Source organism: Rattus norvegicus, chromosome 3, assembly GCF_021556685.1.
Source record: "Rattus norvegicus strain SHRSP/BbbUtx chromosome 3, alternate assembly SHRSP_T2T, whole genome shotgun sequence".
Lineage (NCBI taxonomy): Eukaryota > Metazoa > Chordata > Mammalia > Rodentia > Muridae > Rattus > Rattus norvegicus.
In genome coordinates, this window is record NC_141536.1 from 125,289,213 (window position 1) to 125,307,874 (window position 18,662).

General features: G+C 42.6%; 1 protein-coding gene across 1 annotated transcript in view; it reads left to right on the forward strand.

The window, feature by feature from the left end:
* The first annotated feature begins 678 nt into the window (after positions 1 to 678).
* Btbd3 (BTB domain containing 3) overlaps positions 679 to 18,662 on the forward strand; it is a 30,098-nt gene continuing 12,114 nt past the window's right edge. The window contains exon 1 of the mRNA XM_087652176.1: positions 679 to 806. The gene's annotated coding sequence lies outside the window, so the exon portion shown is untranslated. The remainder of the gene's footprint in view (positions 807 to 18,662) is intronic.

Below are 18,662 nucleotides of genomic sequence, written 5' to 3' on the forward strand. Positions count from 1 at the left end.
GGGGTAAGCATTAAAGATTATTTCCAGAGGAGTCCCAACTACATTTTCAGCTGCCACTTTAACCGTCTAAGCAGCACCCAGGGTATTCTTGCCTCTGAGCGTTCAGAAGCTCATAGATCCCTTCCAAAATGTTGTGCCCTTGGGTGTATAATTCCCCAACAGGTGAGCTTGTCTTCTCACTTCACTTCTGCCTGTTTTCCGTCTCTCAACTAAGCTTTCTTTAGCACTCCGGCCAGGGCCATTCTCCTTCCTTCTACTATTGAAGAGTGTAGGTAATGTTTGTTCTTTCAAACGCTGAGTGATCTCTTGTTCATACACTCCTCTCATCAACCTCAAGGGAGTTCCAAAATCAAAAGCCAACATATCTACTACTCGGGAAGACTACTCTGGTGTCTGCAAAATAGATGCTCCACAATTATTTAATATCTGATGTAATGAGTGAACTAGAGAAGGAAGTGGCAGTTTGTGGGACAAGGACACAGAGGTCTCCAGTGAGACTCTAACCCTTGAGCTTTCCTCCAATCTTTCCAGCCAGTCTTCCAGAGTCTCCGCCCACTACTCGCAGGGCCCGGGAAGGGGAGGGCTCTGCGCATGCCCCGTATCCAGGGCAGCCTCCGGGAGCGCCTCCCGGCCCCTCCTGGCGCTCGGGCGTGCGTTCACGGTCCCGGGGAGCGTGCCCTGCGTGCGGGTGCCCGCCTCGCCCGCCGGGCTCTGGATCCCTGAGTTCCCGGACCGGGCCAGCGGAGCGGGCACCTGGTCGGAGCTGCGAGCGGCGAGAGCGTCCATAGCCACGCCGAACGCTGACGGTGAGTGGGGGCAAGTGGCGGGCAGCTGCGCGCGTGCGCGGTGTGGGCCCTGGCGGGGGCGCGCGCCCGGAGGCGGGAGTGGCCGAACGAGGGGGCTCGGGCGGCGGCAGGAGAGGGGAGGAGGGTGGGTGGGGGGCGACGAGGTACCGGGGCTTCGTGCGGGGCCGAGGGCGCAGAGCTGGGCGGCCGATGGGACCCCACAAGACGATGCAAGCCTGGCCGCGACTGGGCGGAGGACGTGGGCCAAACCACCTTGGTCGGGGCGGAGGTCCGGGACAGGGTGGCGGCCACCTGCACGGTGCACAGCCGAGTCGGTACCGAGCGCACCGAGAGCACCTAGGGGCCCGAGCAAACTTCTCCCAAGAAACTTATTGGGGCGTGGCCGACGGGGTCGGGGGCTGGGGATTCTGAGGACCCACGCCCTGCCTTTTCGCCCGGATCCCTGCAGGTGCGCCCTAGCCTAGGTCCTGTTGCTGCAGAAGTGCATCCTCCAAGTTCCTGGTGCCTTGCAGGTCCGGTTCGCACTAACCTAGAGGTTGAACTTTGGTAGCTTGGTTGTTCATGGTTGTTCGCTGCCTCGGGAAGGAAAGACTCGTACTGCCTTTATCTCAAAGAAAGTATTGTTGTTAGGGCGTGCTACATAGACTGTGTGTCAAGGAACCTATTGTCCCATGTGCGTGTGCAGAAGGCTAGCAAATTCTATTTGTTTTTATTTTTAAAGAAGGCCGGTGGAGATAAGTGGACTTTTTCTTTTTGAAATACTCCCGCCACCTCTGTAAATCCTGCCTAAGATAGTTCCTAAACTTGTCTGTGGGGGAGATTCGCCGGGTAGTTTTAAATCTCACGTGTTCGTATTGACTAATTCAAACCCAAGGCATTTATTTGTTTAAAAAAAAAAAAGAGCCACATGTAATTCTAAGTTCAGAAACACTGGTTCGGTAAGAGAAAGTCGGGACTTTTAGGCTTTACAAAGTAGTAGCATTCGGTTTATAATTGCTGGGATGAAACTCCAGTTCACTCCTCCTAGTCCGGAACACAGAACAGCGGTTTGTTTCCCATTGGGGGTGGGGGGGCGGCGGGAAACGTCTCTAAATGCACAAAAGTGGTTTGTTTCCCCGCAGAGGAGGGAGAAAACTTCCTAACAGTCAAAGTTAAAAGTTGAGCTTAACTGTATGACTCTGGCGTTTTGCATTCCTGTTGGAACTAACGTTCTCCCCCTTGGCCCCCTGTTACAGCCATGAGGCTGTCTATCTCATTTTAACCTTTCTTCCCAACCCTCTAACACGGCCTCCTCTTTAATGTACCTCAGTCTCTGGGAGAATATCCCTTCTTAGGCTTCTTGAATCTAAAGGGTTACTGTGGTTTCCATAGCAACGGGTCCTCCAGGGGAAGTGGGCGGGACCTGTTACCATTGGGTTCTAAGCAGGACTCTTCCTTTTCATTCTCCCTTTTAAGTTCTTCGGCCTCATTACTGGTAAAGGTGAGGTCCTCTGATTCCACGTTTTGTTTCTGAGATAGAGTTTTCAAGGGTAAGATACTGCTCAATTTGTTTAGCAAGGTTCCATGTTCCTAACACTTTTCCTTCCACACGCACAAACCTGTGGATTGTGAACAATGTTTTTTAAAGCACTAAAAGACTTTATGTTTTACCAGTTTATAAACATGAAATATCTTACAGCCAGGCAAAGCAAAAAAGGAAACGGGAGGAAAAAAAAAGGAAAGTGACTCTAACAATTTTTGAGGGAAAATGCCACTGTCAGCATTTTTACATTGTTTCATTCCTAGAAGGTGTTTTCTAAGATTAGTTACAAAACTCAAAACCATTTGAGTAATATAATACTTAAAAAATGACAAAGGGAAAGAGAGAGAGAGAGAGAGGCTTGGAACTCCTTCCTTCTAGCAATACACATTCAAAGGTCAAAAACAATACAACACAACCCAAAAAACCCCATAAAACCCAAACCCAAAACAGACAAACCCCCAATAAAGCAGAATAGACATATGTTGCCTATGTGTTTCAGACTTCACTGTAGGTAATGAGTGTTGTGAATTCGAGTGCATCCTTAAGGCTGCAGAGGTTTTGAGCCTGTTTTGGGCCTCTTCTCTTGTCTTTGTGTGCTAATACAGTTTCTGTTAACTTGCTATCAACCAAAGCCTTGCGCGGTGGCAAGGAAATGTTGCATGGTGACAGAGCACACGGGCTCAGTGCAGGCCAGGGAAACAGGTGCAGCTTAGGTCAGTGCCCTGTGTGAAAGGCTTAGCATCTGTGATTTGTTGGGCAAGATTTACAGCCCAGGAATCAGGTGAGCTTTTTTATGGTTCCTGAGGCTTGTTAATGTACAGTGACCTGTCCCTTCTTTACCCACACCGTGGTCAGGTGTTCCAGCACTCGAGTGTTTACTTCATCCTGGATTTCTGTAAAGATGGATTTTGTTTTAATATACTTCATAACTGTTGGAGTTGATGATTTATTGCTGGTGGGAGTTGTCTCTGCTGGTAACAGTTCTACTTTACTTGTAAATGGTGATTTGTTTTTAAGTGAGTTAAATATATATATATAGATAGATAGATAGATAGATAGATAGATAGATAGATAGATATTCATTTCTTGTTTTGTCTTTCGGCTTTTTGATAGTGGAGTTGAGATTTATTGAAAACTGCATATAGATTTTAAGAACAGTGTTTTAAGAGAAGGAATGGTACTTAAGAAGAAAGGCCTATTTGGAGGTATAAATGTGGCCTCCTCCCAGAAGAGTCTGTAAATTACTCCTTGGTAATCTGCATTGTGGTGTTTTCCAGACAATAAAATGCTTCCATTTCTTTAACAAAATATTCAACCCATTTTATAATATAATACACTGGACATTATTGTCACAACTGTATACTTCCATGTATAAACTCCAGTTGTCTCTTTGGTCCTTCATGATTTTTCCTGATAAACAGTCGTGCTTGGTAAGTCCAGGGGTAACGTGAACTAAGCAAAACCTTTGGAGATTTGAATCTTTTAGGCCTTTTTCCATCTGTACACCAGTCTACATCTTTATGCCAAAATCTTAAATTTAGAATACAGAGAAATCTGATAGATTAGGTCATATGATTTTAAAGAAGCCGTTTATTTACCTGTCCGTTCAGATAAAGATGCTAGATTTAAATTAGTCTGTAGAGTTGTAAAGGTCTCCCATACTTGTAGTATCAGTGGCCTTCTATCCCAGTCTGTTAGTCTGTCTCTCAAGTGGTAACTAAATAAAAATAAGGATGTGACTCCTCCCATGTGTGGTTAAGGAGAAGGGTGTATTGTGGATATGAGGGAGAGCATAGCCAAGAAGCATCTGGAAGGGTCCAGACTGAACTGAGAGGAGAGATGGGGAGAAAGCAAGAGGGAGAGCTGAGCACATGGGAACCAAGAGGGGAGCCAAGAAACCGTGTGGCACAGGATCTGAGGTTTAGGGTAGGGACAGGGGAAGAAGAGCTGGGAACTGCCCCATACTGAGTGAGACTTGTCCAGGTTTTTTGAGACCTAACAGCAACCAGTTTGGGCTGTTGCTTTTTCCTGCATATTTCCCAGACTCTACTTGGCTATGTGTCAGTGCCCTCCTCTAGAATTTATGGAGGGATTTGGCTCCCCACATCCTCTTTGCATAGTGTCACGAAGGTGTTTAATTTACTTGTTGAAGAACACATCTTTAGTCTTGGGCTCTGGAGCTGCCAGTGTCACACAATGAGAAGGTGTGCGTTAGAGAAAGGTCTCTGCGCTGTTACTTTAGCGGAGCATATGGAAACGGCATGACTGGATGTTAAATCAGGGTCCTTAAAGACCGTGAAGGTGTATCTTGAGAACTAGACATCACTGCTGCTTTTGGCAAGCACCGTGCCCTTGTAGAGTGGTCAGTGCTCCTGTTGGGAGACAGGAAAGGTGGCTCTAATCTAGACCCCCATCTGGCTCAGCAGAATCCACTTTCTTCAGGAAGAAGGCCTGAACTTTTTTCTCCTGAGCTCTTCATTTTGTTCCGTTTGTACTTTGTTTATCAGACTGACTTGCCCGTATGGAGGATGGTGGTTTTGTGCATTTATTTTATGATTGCCTGCTACTCTAAAAGCTTTGCATCTTGTTCTCTTGGGTGCAGATAATGACACTTGTGTTTTCTATTTTGTAATAATAACATTTTAAAATTTGGCCTTATGGAAGGTGCACTAGCATTTTGTAATCTTATAAAATGCTTCTGGGACACGATTGGTAACTGTTAATGTATGAACTTGTGTTTTATTTTGATAGAACAATTTGGCTCTCGGGTTGTCATGGTTTCATGTCAGGACAAGGGAAGTTATCCTTCCATTTCGTTTACATTTAAGATTTTTTTTTTTAAATATTTGGAAGGATGGTAGTTGAGTGTTAGCAAATGGCCATTGGCATCTGTCACTTATCACTGGTACTTCTTAAAATATCGAACTGGTTTGAGTCTCAGTTATCAGTTTGGATCAATCCCCTCTCTGCATAATTTTTTAGAAAGTTAAATTCACCAGAAGACTGAAATGCAGCGTATTCAATTACAATCATGTTTTCTTTGATTTTGAGGTACGAGTCACTTACTGTGGGTTATTTGGGAGAAAATATTCCTGGCTACTAAATTCTTACCTCCTTTGTTGACAGCTTTGGACATAATTGGCAGTCTCTCCTTGAGTCACTTCTGTAGTTGGCTCCTGTAGTTATTCTACCTCTTCCTCCTACACCATTGGTCTTTTGGGTTTTTTATTCAGATTTTCTTAATGTATGCTCACTTTCTCTCTCTCTCTCTGTCTCTCTCTCTGTCTCTCTCTCTGTCTCTCTCTCTGTCTCTCTGTCTCTGTCTCTGTCTCTCTCTCTCTCTCTCTCTCTCTCTCTCTCTCTCTAACTTGCTACTTTGAAATAGACTAAAGCTTACTGCCTACCAGCCTCAATGCAGTACTCAGAATATTTTAATGTAGTACAATGTACCGCCATGCAGTTTCCAAATGTATGCCATTACCTGTTCAGACAGCTCCAAATACCTTTTCTTTTGATTTAATTGCCTTAAATAAGACAATGTTAACAAGCCCAGCATTGAAATGATCCTTCTCTGTTAACGTGGTGTGTGAGCAGCCCACTTCCTTTCTAGGGCTGTTCATTCTAAAACCATCGACTCTTCTCTTCTACCCTACATCTGGGCTTCTTCAGAGCTGTGCCGCCAACCTGAACCAGGAAGTAGCGCCTTTCCTCACCTCTCCTATTAGCATCTTCTCTTTCCTATCACTTCCTACTGCCTCTATTACAGTGGCTTTCCGAGGGAAAACTAGTTTCCTTTCGCTAACTTGTACCTATGGCCATAACTACCAGAACGGCATCTTTCTCCTCCCCTCTCCTGTTTTGTCTCTGCCCTCACCTCTTCTGCTTTTCCTGGTTGTTGTTCTGAGGGCTTTGCTCATACCAGGAAACTGCTTTCTCTGCCACCAATCTGTGTCCTCCACATCAAAATGGTGCTTTCAAATTTTAAATCGGTATAGGCTTAAAACTCTCTGGAGCCCTCTGTTCCTCACTACTCACCTGACCTACACAACCCTGTCCTACTAACTCCAACCTCACCTCCCATTTCTCCCCTCCCACTCTCCACCCCAGCTGGGCGTCCTTCCCTGCTCACCCTGAACACAGGAGCCACACTCCCACGTTAAGTCTTGTGCTGGACAGTCCCTCTGTGATATTACACGCTCCCATCATCCAGATCCCTCCATGAGCTCCTCACCTCCTTCGGGCCTTCACACCCTTCCACCTTCCTTAGTGAGAGCTAATCCAAATGAGTTTCAACCCACACATAATGAACGGTAAGAGTTACACTCTGTCCTTGGCTGTGTGTGCCTTTCCTCTTTTCACAGCATAACTTACCTTCTAAATTATGTATAAGATGTTATTATTTTGGCTTTGTGAATTGCTTCTCTCCTCCACTCCTGTTATATTCTTGGGGTTCTGGAGGGCATGAAATAGATGTTTGTTGAGCGTCCCAAATGTTTACCATATAGAGGAGGTACAGTTAAATATTTTTGTGAGTGAACATAGTCTCTTTACTCCCCTTTTCTCCAGTGCATTTCTAAGAAAATAGTATATTCATAACCTTTGGCACTTGTGGTCCTAACACTGATGATTGATCATCCTACCAGCAAGGATGAGGTTGCAGAATGTCTGTATAGCTTATGATGAACATAAGGCAGAGTGACTTGCTCTGAGGATTAAGTGGGATTATTACCTGTGAAGTACTAAATTATACAGCTGTGTGACCAGGTCATTTAGCTGTCAGGAAAGCTGCCTCAGTCTTCCTATTCCCATCTAAGTTATGTAGATTCTAAAATCTTTGGTTGTTAGCATAGTAGGATACGCAGTAGCACTGCCTGAGATATCTTTAAAACATGCTTCCTCGGTGGCTCTCAGTGGTGTTCTGTCCCTCTCCTTGGTTCTTTACCCATCTGTGTCTGCTTCTAAAGTTAAGATAGATCCTTTTGTCGCTTCCCTCCCCCCCCCCCCACGAGATTTTGGCCGCTTTTATGTGGTCCTTAAGTCTATTTTCTTCTGGTGCTCTCCCTGAAATCTCTTCAGTGACATGATTTTGACACTACAGAGAGGTTCAGAGCCATTATTAGATGTGATATTAAATGCACAAAAACAGAGGGTCTCGATTCTTTACCTTGAGTTTCCCTGAGAAAGGGGCATTGCTCTCCTTCCTGCTTTAGTCACTAGTTGTCATTTTAGTTTGCTTAGTTTGTAGCCCCTGTTCCAGTCCTTCAACTCTAAGAATACAATAAAAACTCATCCCCCCCCCCTTTTTTTCCCGTGGCAAGACATTGTCTTTTGGCCTTCAGATTCATATTGTGAAACACACACACACACACACACACACACACACACACACACACACACACACACGGGGGGGGGTGATTTTAAATTAGGGTGGTGCTCTCTAGACATACATGAGTAGCTCTGTTATCTAAATCCAAAATTAAGGTTTTGTTCTATTATTTTTCCTCTCTAGATATATTTAGTTCCTTGTGTGTATGCATTTTATAGGTAAGAGTTATTTATCTGCATATCCAGTTAGATAGTGATCTACACAAACCGCATGCTAGAGAAGCACTGTTCTGGTGAATTTGCCTTGTCTTTGAAACTGATTAGATCTACGTTCTGTCATTAGGAAAACTTAATGGCACAGTTACCACTCATTTTATATTGAGTCCTTAATAGTAAGTACTGTTGTCTAAAACCGAAAGGAAAGAAAGGCTTGACCTCTTCCATGGTGAATGATGTTTTCGGTAGGTTCAGCCATTAATGGGTATTCCTCGGAAAATACACCTGTTAACGGGTCTGCCTTGTTGAGGGTCTCCTGAAGGTAGTTAGTTCGCTTTTAACTAAGCCCTATGAAATTTTTGGTTTTATTTTTTTAATCTACTTATTTATTTTATTTTGTCTGTTTTGATTTGTATAGGCTTCTCTTATAGGCTGTTTTTGTTCTGTTTTTCTGTTTGTTTGTTTGTTTTTATGTCATATTCCGGTTCATTTCTGAGTGACTAACTTTGGTCCTTGGCTGCTATTATATTTTAAATCTCTGCATAGAGAAGGGCTTCTAATAACAACCACCCCCACCTTTTCTAATGTTTGTTAAAGGAAAATATAAGTAGTTTGAAGTCACATTGCTTTTAATGTGACTTAGGCTGATCTACATGACTAAAAAGCCTAGAAATGCATTAAGTTCTTAATCTTACTATCCACATTACAAATGCTGAGAAGGTCCCCAGAAGCACCTTTTAAGGAGGAGGGTTCAAGCTTCAAGGAGCTGCTGGCAGCCGGCCAGATCTCATCCAGTGCCCTTCCCCCTGCTTCCTGTCCTGCTGTGTAGACTAGGATGAGTGCCGCCTCTTTCCCTCACCTCCCTGGCTTAGGGCCATGAGACTCTTGAGTTCTTGGAGCTGGAGCGTGTCTTTTGGAGAGTGGGCTGCTGTGAGTGTGGCCAGCAAGGAGAGAAGGGTGTGCAGTCGAGCCATCCCCACATGTCCTCCACGTGACATCACTACATAATTAGTGAACGCATACAGTTTCTTTATTGAATAGAAGTTCCAGTTAATTTACTGCTTACCCTTCTCACTTGGTGTCTCCCTGAGATCCGTTCATGTGTCCCCTGACATCTTTAGCTGATTCTTTTCATCATTGTCTTGAACGTCTCCACAGAGCTTGCATCAGTTCTGAGCTCCTGTTAGCAAATGGCTCTGGCATGGCCCCGAGTCACCATCAGGCAGGATGTACCCGACTATGTGAAAGGGTCTTTTTTTTTTTTTAAAGCTCTTCTTGTACTTTGGATATTTTTTAAGTTTTGTTGATCTATGTCCCATTTTTAACTGGTGTGTGATTCTGTGCATTGTGGTTAGAAAACACCGGTTCGCTGAGTTATGTAAACCTTTCAGATGCTGACACATTTCATTATACAGTATCAAGAAGCCAGATAATACTATAGCCTATTTCATCATAACAGTGTTAATTAGGTCCTGGGAAGTTTCCTGACTTCATAACCATGGTTTCCAAAATTTTTGACTTTTGCCAAGAGGCCTGAAATTCACCAGCAGCAATAAACATTGTCAGTTTTTCTTGAAATGCCAGGCTTAACTTCTTTTGAGAAACTGTCTATCAGTCTTGATAAGCACACCTTGCTAATTCTCTGAGGTAACAATGGCTTACAATGCTGCAGGTTTGACTCACACAGATTCCACAAAAGCTTCACTTGAGGCAACCATTTTCTTTTCAGTTTTGTCAGAAAAGCCTTGTGCAGGCATCTTGTTTCATAGTACAGTATTAGAAGGTTTGTGCTCAAGCTTTGCACTTACTAAGTTGAATGTTTTCACTGTGGCTTCTCTTAGATGCCACAAATCATTACTTTACATTACTTTGGTGCTAGCTGAGGAGTGTAGTGTGTTGGGCTAATCCTCAGTCAGACAAGCTGTTCCAGTGTTGGTGTGGCTGGGGAGAAAGAGGAAGGTAAAGTGATTTACTGTGTCCTCCCTTCTGTGTATCTTACCATCTTCATTTTAGTGTCCACTGGGGTGACCTTCCACAGACTTTGCATGATAGTGAAGAGAGTCCTGCTGTGGAGCAATCTTCTCCTTTGGAGTTTGTGAAGAAAATTCCCCCTTCCTTTCTGTTTGTGACACAGAGCTCTCCTGTGGAGACTTTCAGTTCTGCATCACTAATGCCAGCTGCTGCTCTGGGAGTCTCTCACTGGTGTCTCTTTGAGCTACCTCCCCAAGCAGTGAAGTCTTTAAGATACATAATACTTTTAATTAAACAGATCCACACAGAATATATTGACATTATACCCAGAAATATGTTTTTATAGCCAGGAGAATTTACCATTGAATTTTTTTTCTTTTTTTTATTCACCAGAATAAAGTTCATTTTATCCCAGGATTGTGAGGGAATGTGTAGGTGTGCCTTGACTCCCTTTCACACAGCTGACAGACTGAGACACATGTGAGCAGTGTACTGTCCCCTGTGTTAGGAAATGACCTGGACCTAGACGTGCACAGGTGGCTGTCTGCTGGGCATGCATGAGTTTTCCAACTGCCCTGTTCACACATGCCTATTTTACTGTATGTTTGAAGATTGGGTGTGTCTAATGTGGTGGAAATTTACCCATTCAATGTTAAATACAGATCAAACATATCTCAGAGCCACAAAGTCCTTTTAATTATAATTTTTGGGTTATTCATGACTGCTTTGCTGCTTTCATGTGGATCACAGAATTTATCATCCTTTCCAGTCCATTAAATCACTAAAACTCTCTACTAGTGCTATAAATAAATATGCCCGACCATGAATTGGGTTTGGTTGAAAGCAGCTTTGTCCTGGTAAGTGATCTTGCTCCTGGTTAACCCACACTTCTCTGTGAATGTCTGCACTGCATTAGACGTTAGGCTTGTAATGATCCAGATCCCTACTTTGAGTGCATGTAGGGACTGGCTTTAGGTTAGGCTTCATTATGTTCAGTTGCATTTAGCTACAAGCTAAATGTGGTATTATAAACTGCATGTGTGCTTGAACTTGTTTGGGAAAGCCTCAGGATACATTTAATAGCTCTAGATTCTTTGCCACTGCACCTAGTTTAAGCTTGCACCACAGAGAGTTGGAAACACTTAGACCCCAGTCTCAGGCCATATCACCTCAGGATCAGCTGCGCTGCACACATTTAATATAGACTGCTAGCTGGACGTGGATGTGTTGAGTGTGAACTTTGCTCTTATGTAGCCAGAGAAGGCCAGGTGTGTGGGTGTGACTTGTTAGCTCTCCATAGAGATATGAGATGCAGCCTCAGAGAATGAACTCTAATCCGGTGACGTAAAGCAAGGCCGTGCAGTTGGATGTGGAGAGCAGAAATGCCAAGGCGGATGTTTTTGATCAGCTTATGGAAGAGGGCTGCGAGAACGACAGGTTGCCGCAGACCATTTGTACTGTGAAGAAAGAAGAGGACAAGTAAAGAACTCGGGTCAGAGTGGACTCACAGAGACCCAGAGCACATTGTTAAGTCTTGTGACTTTTTTCCTGATTGTGAAAGCGAGGTGGGTTTCTCTCGCCTGTGTAGACATTTGTGTACTCTCTGGTGTGCAGCAGAGTCCATTCCCATCGTGTTGTGCTAGTTTTTTTATGATGAGCATCTCAGTACGGCTGAAATTTGGCCACCTGCCACTTAATAAACATCTCTCTTTTTGTCTCCCTGATTGATGTTATTTTAAATTTTACTAGAGGACATGAGTGTAAGCAAATATGGTTCCATGACGTGCCCACAGCTGCCTGTGTAAAGAGAACTAGCTGACTTCGACATAAACTCTGTTCTGTCTTCAGAGCCTAAGGTTGGCTTTGCTCTGATCCCAGTTGTCACCACACTGACACGGCTCTCCTGTGAGACTGTGCAGCTGTAAACTATGTCAAAATGTGTGATTAAGAAAAGCTAAGAGTCACCCCCTCAGAAGAAGATGTATGCTAACTTCAGTGGCAGTGAAGGGCCACAGCACATGCTTGTGTCTGAGTATTGTGGGACGTAGATTGGGAAACCCACATTTAATAATAGGTCTTCACTTTTGAAAGAGAGACACATCTTAAGAGCAGTTAGATTAATTTTTTTTACCTGTGGGTAGTACAAACACTGACCACTTAGGAAGTATCCTTACCACAAAAATGAAACTTCTGAGCATATTATTGGAATTGAACTTCTGTTTCAAATACTTTATTTTCTTGTTTTAGTATTATAAGCTACGTTACATACAGACATTCCTCAGCATCTGTTCATTTGACAAGAGCAAAAGAAGAAGGGCGACAGAGGAATGCTCTCCCTGTGCCACCTTATCTCCTCTGGCAAGTGGAGGCTCTCTGAATGGTGCTGGTGTTGATGTCATTAAGGTTAAACAAAAATTCACAGTACACTGTACCTTCATAACAGCTTTCACAACACACCTAAGGAACTGCAGTCTTCATTGCAGAAGTAAAACCCCGGGCCAGGGGAGATGTTGTAACCGTTGAGAGTGCACATCGCCTTTTCAGAAGACCTGAGTTCAGTTCCCCTGGCCACCATGATAGCTTACTACTGTCTGTCACTAGTGCCAGAAGATCCAGTGCTGTCTTCTGGCATGCATTTGGTACACATAAACTCATGTAGACACATGGGTGTGTACACACACACACACACACACACACACACACACACACACACATATGCACACACATATGCACACACACATACACACACATATATACACATACACACACATATGCACACACACACATACACACACATGTACACACACACATACACACACATGCACACACACATACACACACATATATACACATACACACACATATGCACACACACATATACACACACACATACACACACACACACACACACACACACAAATCTTAAAGTTAACCAAAAGTAGCATAAGCCATTTTTAATTTGAATTTAGAGATTTTACTCTGAGATTTTGCTGGAAGTTATTTTTTACTGTATCCCCATCATAGTTTTTTTTTTTTTTTTTTTTTTTTTGGAAGAGGATGTTGTTAATAATTTTGGTAAAACATATATCTTTTTTTTAAATTTCATTCGAAAGTGTATTTTTCAGAGAAGGTAATGTTAGAACCAAGCATGGGGTTGCAAACTTCAGATCCTAGTACCCAGAGACTGAGGTAAAGGGTAAAGGGATTGCTCGGGTTTGCGGCTGGCCAGACCCATGTAGCAAGACCCTATTATAGGGAGGGAGGGAGGGAGGGAAGGAGAGGTGGGGGGGAACAGGAGAGCGAGAGCGCACAAAGGCTGAGGAGAGGAGGTGCTCTGTTATCTCAGTTACTGCTCTTTTCTAGTCTTATTCTTAGACTTTCCTGAGCATCCAACCCTTCAGGTTTGTATCATAATCAATTGATGGAAATTGTATTTCATTCTAATTATATGTATTATAAAAATGAAGGAAGAAACCTCACTGAGTACTGCTTAGCTGACTCCCTATGGATGTGTGTATAGTGGTAAATCCAAACACAGAATATTAACCGCTCCTCTCTATATGCAGATAAGGTTTTTGGAACAAAAGTTCAAGTCCAATTATAGTATCCTTAAGATACTCTTCAAGCACATTAAAGAATAACTTGAAAAGGTCTTGGTAATCTTTATCGATCTGGTGTTTTAGTGTGAGCAGACAGTGGTAAATTGAAGGGTTATTTCTAGGCCTTGAGTGGTAGGGGAGCAGCAAACATGTATTTGGGTAGCATTTTGTTTAGGGTTCTTGCTTTTTAGGAGTTTTTCATTAAGAGGTACGGGTGCTGTAGAATTTTGTCTGACAAATTTGGTATCCCACTAATAATCAAGAGTGGTGCAGAATAACTATCAAGTGGTTTGGGACTTATCTGGATTCTTTCTTCCCATTTCATGTGCTCACTGGAACAGGGTGACTTTCCCAGTAGAGTAAGATGTCTGCTGTTTAAGTTTGTGACTGACGAGTGTTTCAGATTTCCTGATCTGATCTGACTGTGATGTTTTGATGATTCTCCTTCTAATAATACAGGTAGGGCTTAAGTCCACGATACACTTATGTGTTGTTTTGGTTTTTTTTATAATTTACCAAAGCACATTAATTTTCCCTCTCTCTCATCTAAAGCAAACCGACAATCTGGAAAAGGTCACAGTGATGGTTGACTGGAGTTGTTCCATTGTGGTCATTTCCCAGTAGGATTAGAGTTCCCTGTTGGCTCAGAACATCTTCCCTTCAGAGATCTTCCAAAGAGATCTCAGGGCCCAGACTTTCTTTGCTTTCATTGTTTTCAAGTATATTTTAATAGTCATATGGGGAGGGTATATGGTCATTATAATAATGTTTCTCATTTTTAAATTGACATGTTAATATGTTATTCTATTTGTCTGAATATACACAATATCTCTTTGGTTGGAAGCCTAGCCTTTAAAGACTGAGCCATCTCTCCAGCCCATACACGGCATCTTTGTTAAAGATTTATTTATTTACATATTATGTATACAGGGTTCTGCCTGTATGTGTGCCTACAGGCCAGGGGAGGCACCAGATCTCATTACTCGTGGTTATGAGCCACCATGTGGTTGCTGGGAATTGAACTCAGTACCTCTGGAAAACCAGACAGTGCTCGTAACCTCTGAGCCATGTATCCTTCCTACATCTTTTCAGGACTTGTTTTACACACCCCCTCCCCGTTTTGCTTTACAGGGTTGTTAGAGTTAGTATTTGATAAATCTCTCTAGCAGCTATACCCAGAGAGTTACTGGTCTCTCCTCATTTCTTTTCCTTACATGTTTACCCGGGCAGTGAGGAAAATAATGGGAGTGGGTTGCTTTGCCGAGGCTGGCAATGGAAGTTTTCACTTCAAGATTTCCACCTACATTTTCCACCGTATAAACGGTTGTCATAGTAGCACTCTCGATTGAGAATTGTGATGATATACTTTATCAAATGCCTGCATGATGAAAGTGCAGTTGTTCTAATGCAGGTCAGCCAGAATTCTACGTCGTCCTCTCGTCTGTGTAAGGGAATAGTTAAGCAACCTAGAGGAAAAGATTGCTTTCTCTCTTTTGAGTTGTGTAAATTTGAGTTGAATTATTTCACTGACTTTAAGGTACAATTATTTTATATAGTACAAGAAGAAAGAAAGGCCTAGTGGTTACAAAAGTTAGGTGTTGTCTTAGAATCACTACAGTCCAGATTAAAATCTATTTATGTTTGTGGGAGAACTTAGTAAAACATTGCATATACATGTATGCATAATCATACCGTTAACATATAAAGGAAACTGTAGCAAGTAAATAATTATTTCTGTCACATTTTTACTTACATGTGCAGATGTATCTATATGTATGTAAATACATGTCTATGTATATGCCCATAAGTGCCAAGAGAGGGTATCAAATTTCCTGGAGCCAGTCAAAATGTGTGCTGGGAACTAAATTCCAGTCCTCTTCAAGAGCAGTAAGTACTCTTAGCCACTGAACCATTTCTCCAACCCATAAATAGGTTGTTGTTTTTTTTTAATCCTAGAAACCTAGAGAGGAAATTATCTATAAGATCATTTAGAATACATAAAATGTCTTTCTCTAAATATTTAGATATCTAAATATTTTTATCAAAATATCTTAACTTTTATAAAATATGATATTCCTTTAAATAACTATCTATAGAGTATCACTTGATAAATCTTAAATACACCCTTTCAAGATCATCTCATTTAAGTATGAATGAATAATTTGAGATTTAAATGAGTTGTTTAGCATTCTAAACAAGGTGTGTACTAAGACAGTATCTTACACAGCTATAATTATTGGGTATGTAAAATAGCCAGAGGATTTTTTAAAGAATTGGTTATCACTGAAAATTGATGTGTTCTGAGTTTGAATGCTTCCAGTCTGATGTCAAGGTTAGCTGGAGTTCTTTCCAGTAAAGGAGGTGACGGTAAAACTGACCATCCACCTCCCTCACTCATCCTTTAGACCACTGACGTATGCCTTGCCCAAAGCCTCGTGTTAAGTATCGTCACTTTGTGCTAGAGTTCAGAGTGGCTCATGGAGAGAGTCCAGTAAGAGGTAGCTAGTGTGAGCATTGCCCGTGTGAGCATTGCCCATCAAGAGGCTAGATGCCTGCTTGCAGCTTCTGGCCTTGTTGTAGGTACAGTAGGGCACTATGAACCAGCATTGGCCTCCTCATTGTTTGTGGCTTGTGGTGTTGGTTCCAAGTATAGATTTGGCGATAACAGTTGGGATTCTGAAATTGCTGCGGCCCTGTTCTAAACTCATGGTTCAGAATCTTGATTACCCACACTTGAAAATCAGAGCAAGCTGTAAAGTAACTTGGAATCACAGACAGGTCCAGACCAGACCTGGAGAGACGGAATGTCAGCAGCGATGCTGCTTGGAGATGCTGCACGGATGGGAAGCCAGAGCCTTAGGTTTTGGTTGAGGTTATCATAAATTTGCTTTTTGCTTGAGTCCAATTGCCACTCATAGTGAGAGCTTATCTTTGTGTAGACCATTTTAACTCACAAACATATAATTTTGACTTCACAGTAAATGTGAGAGGGCTGAGCCATGTGTAATTATTCTATTTGGCAGATGAGAATGGGGCTCTCAGATACTAAGTAACCAACCTTAAAGTCACTTGCTACTGGCTTTTACTTTTCACTATACATGCTAGACATGCTCTTCATTTATCTCCAAATTTAGAAAGCACATAGCACGTTTTCTGGCAGCTGCTGCCATCTTTAGGGACTGTCAGCATTTGGTCACTTACCTCTCTAACCTCCCATATGACAAGCCTAAGGCTTGCTTGGTACTGAAAGGACAAATAAGCAAATAGCAGGCAGCATTCTAGCGCACCTCATCAGGTTAAACTGCTTTCTGGTTATGTCCTGTGACGCGGGGTTCAGAGTGACACTGCCTTGGATTTTATGTCCTGTAATAAGCCATGTACAAGTCCAGACAATGAGACTAGAGTTAGAACAAGCTAAACAAGAGTTGCCAGTGTTGTTGTCGTGGAGGGACACAGAACCCCATGTTAACCTGGAGTATCTGGTTTTCTGACCTTAGATTTACCTGGAGAGCCTCCTGAATATCAGCAACTTCCCCGTGGCTCTTCCTTCCCATTAGAGGACTTTCTCAATCCTGTCCATTTCTTTCCTGAAGTGCCCCAATAGGGGTGTGGACCCAGTATGTTCTTGGCTTTTGTCTTTGTGAACTCTGCACATAATATTTTTCTTTTATAGTAGATTAGAAATACAAACAGGAGCGTGTATGGTGAGTGGTTGCTGTGAGCGATACAGCGGATTGAGTGGGACAGACAGAACATGGCAAGCAGACCTGCCCTGCAGTCTGTGTCACACTTCTGTAACACGAGGAGTGGCCTGTCAGTTAGACTGCTGCTCTCCAGGCTTCCGAGAGTCCCTTTCCCAAAATGCCCATGTAAGGAGAACCCTCTGTGGAGAAAGGGTGATGATGTAAGTGAGCCTAGGCTCTGTTGATAATTTTCTCATTAATTCACAAGCCAGTGAAGATAGATAGTGGTGATTCTACTTTCTAGCAATTATAAAATCAATAAAGACCCACTGCGATTAGCTAACCTTTGGACCCAGGTTTTCTGCTCCTCCCTGTTGTGTGCCCAGCATCTAGTACAGTGCAGGTTCTGCACTGTGTATTTCGGAAATGCTTTCTTTAAAGGTCGAAGGGCTTCTTGACCTAGTTGCCTCATTAAGGGAGATTAACTATGTCTCCAAAAGCTTAGTATAGGAACAAGTGAGGAAATGTTAGTAGTGACAAGGCTTTTCAATGAGTTTTCCAAACTGTTGGTGCTGTTTCTGGATTAGAGAATGAGTAGATGAGATTCTATTTATATCTATATAAAGCGTAATGTATTTAATGTAGCAAAGCAGAAACAAAAGCAGAGAACAAGATATTCAGATTCATACTAGTTTTTTTATTTTTTTCCTTGACATTTTACTGTAGTTGTTCTCAGCCCCTGGTGACCCGTTTGGGGATTAAGCAATCCTTTCACAGGGGTTGCCCGAGACCATTGGAAAACACAGATTTTACATGAAGATTCACAACAGTAGGGAAATCACAGTTATGAAGTAGCAATGAAAATACTTGTATGGTTGGGGTCACCACAGCATGAGGAAGTGTATTAAAGGGCGGTGGCTCTGTTTTCCTGTGTTCAGGCCTATGTATTACTCAGAAAGGCAGATGAAAGCTGCTGTCTTTCCAGAAACATCATCCCACACTGTGAGTTTGCATACAGTTCGGTGGATTCCGTAGGCACACTGTTAGACATGGGTTCTAACCATCTTTTCCTTTTGATACTCTCTAGTCTTAAATTTTTGGTGGAAAGAGCCTTGGATATTAAGCTTTAGGTACCCCACAAAATAATCCAGTTTCTCAAACCAGTTATTAGGAGGATTGACTATATCAAGAGCAACACCAAAACATAAAGACTAAAATAGAAAAAATCAAGTTGAACTTTAACATTTTCAACTCTTCTGATATGTGTGCTCTGCTCTAAGTCAGAGTATAAAATATGTTTCTAACTGGATTAAGCACTGTTGGAGAAATGCCCTCCCAAACTCACTGTGTAGCTGAGAAAACTGGATCCCTTAAAGACTGAGTGGATTTCAGAAGCCCCTCCCATGCTCTGGCAGTTAAGTGCTGAGCCAAGATGGAGCACTTTCTTGCTTGCTGGTGTTGCCAATAATCACAGTGAGGGTTCTGAGACGGAATTAAGGAGTTGATTAGTTAAGGGTTGGCTGGTTCATCTGCTTGGTGT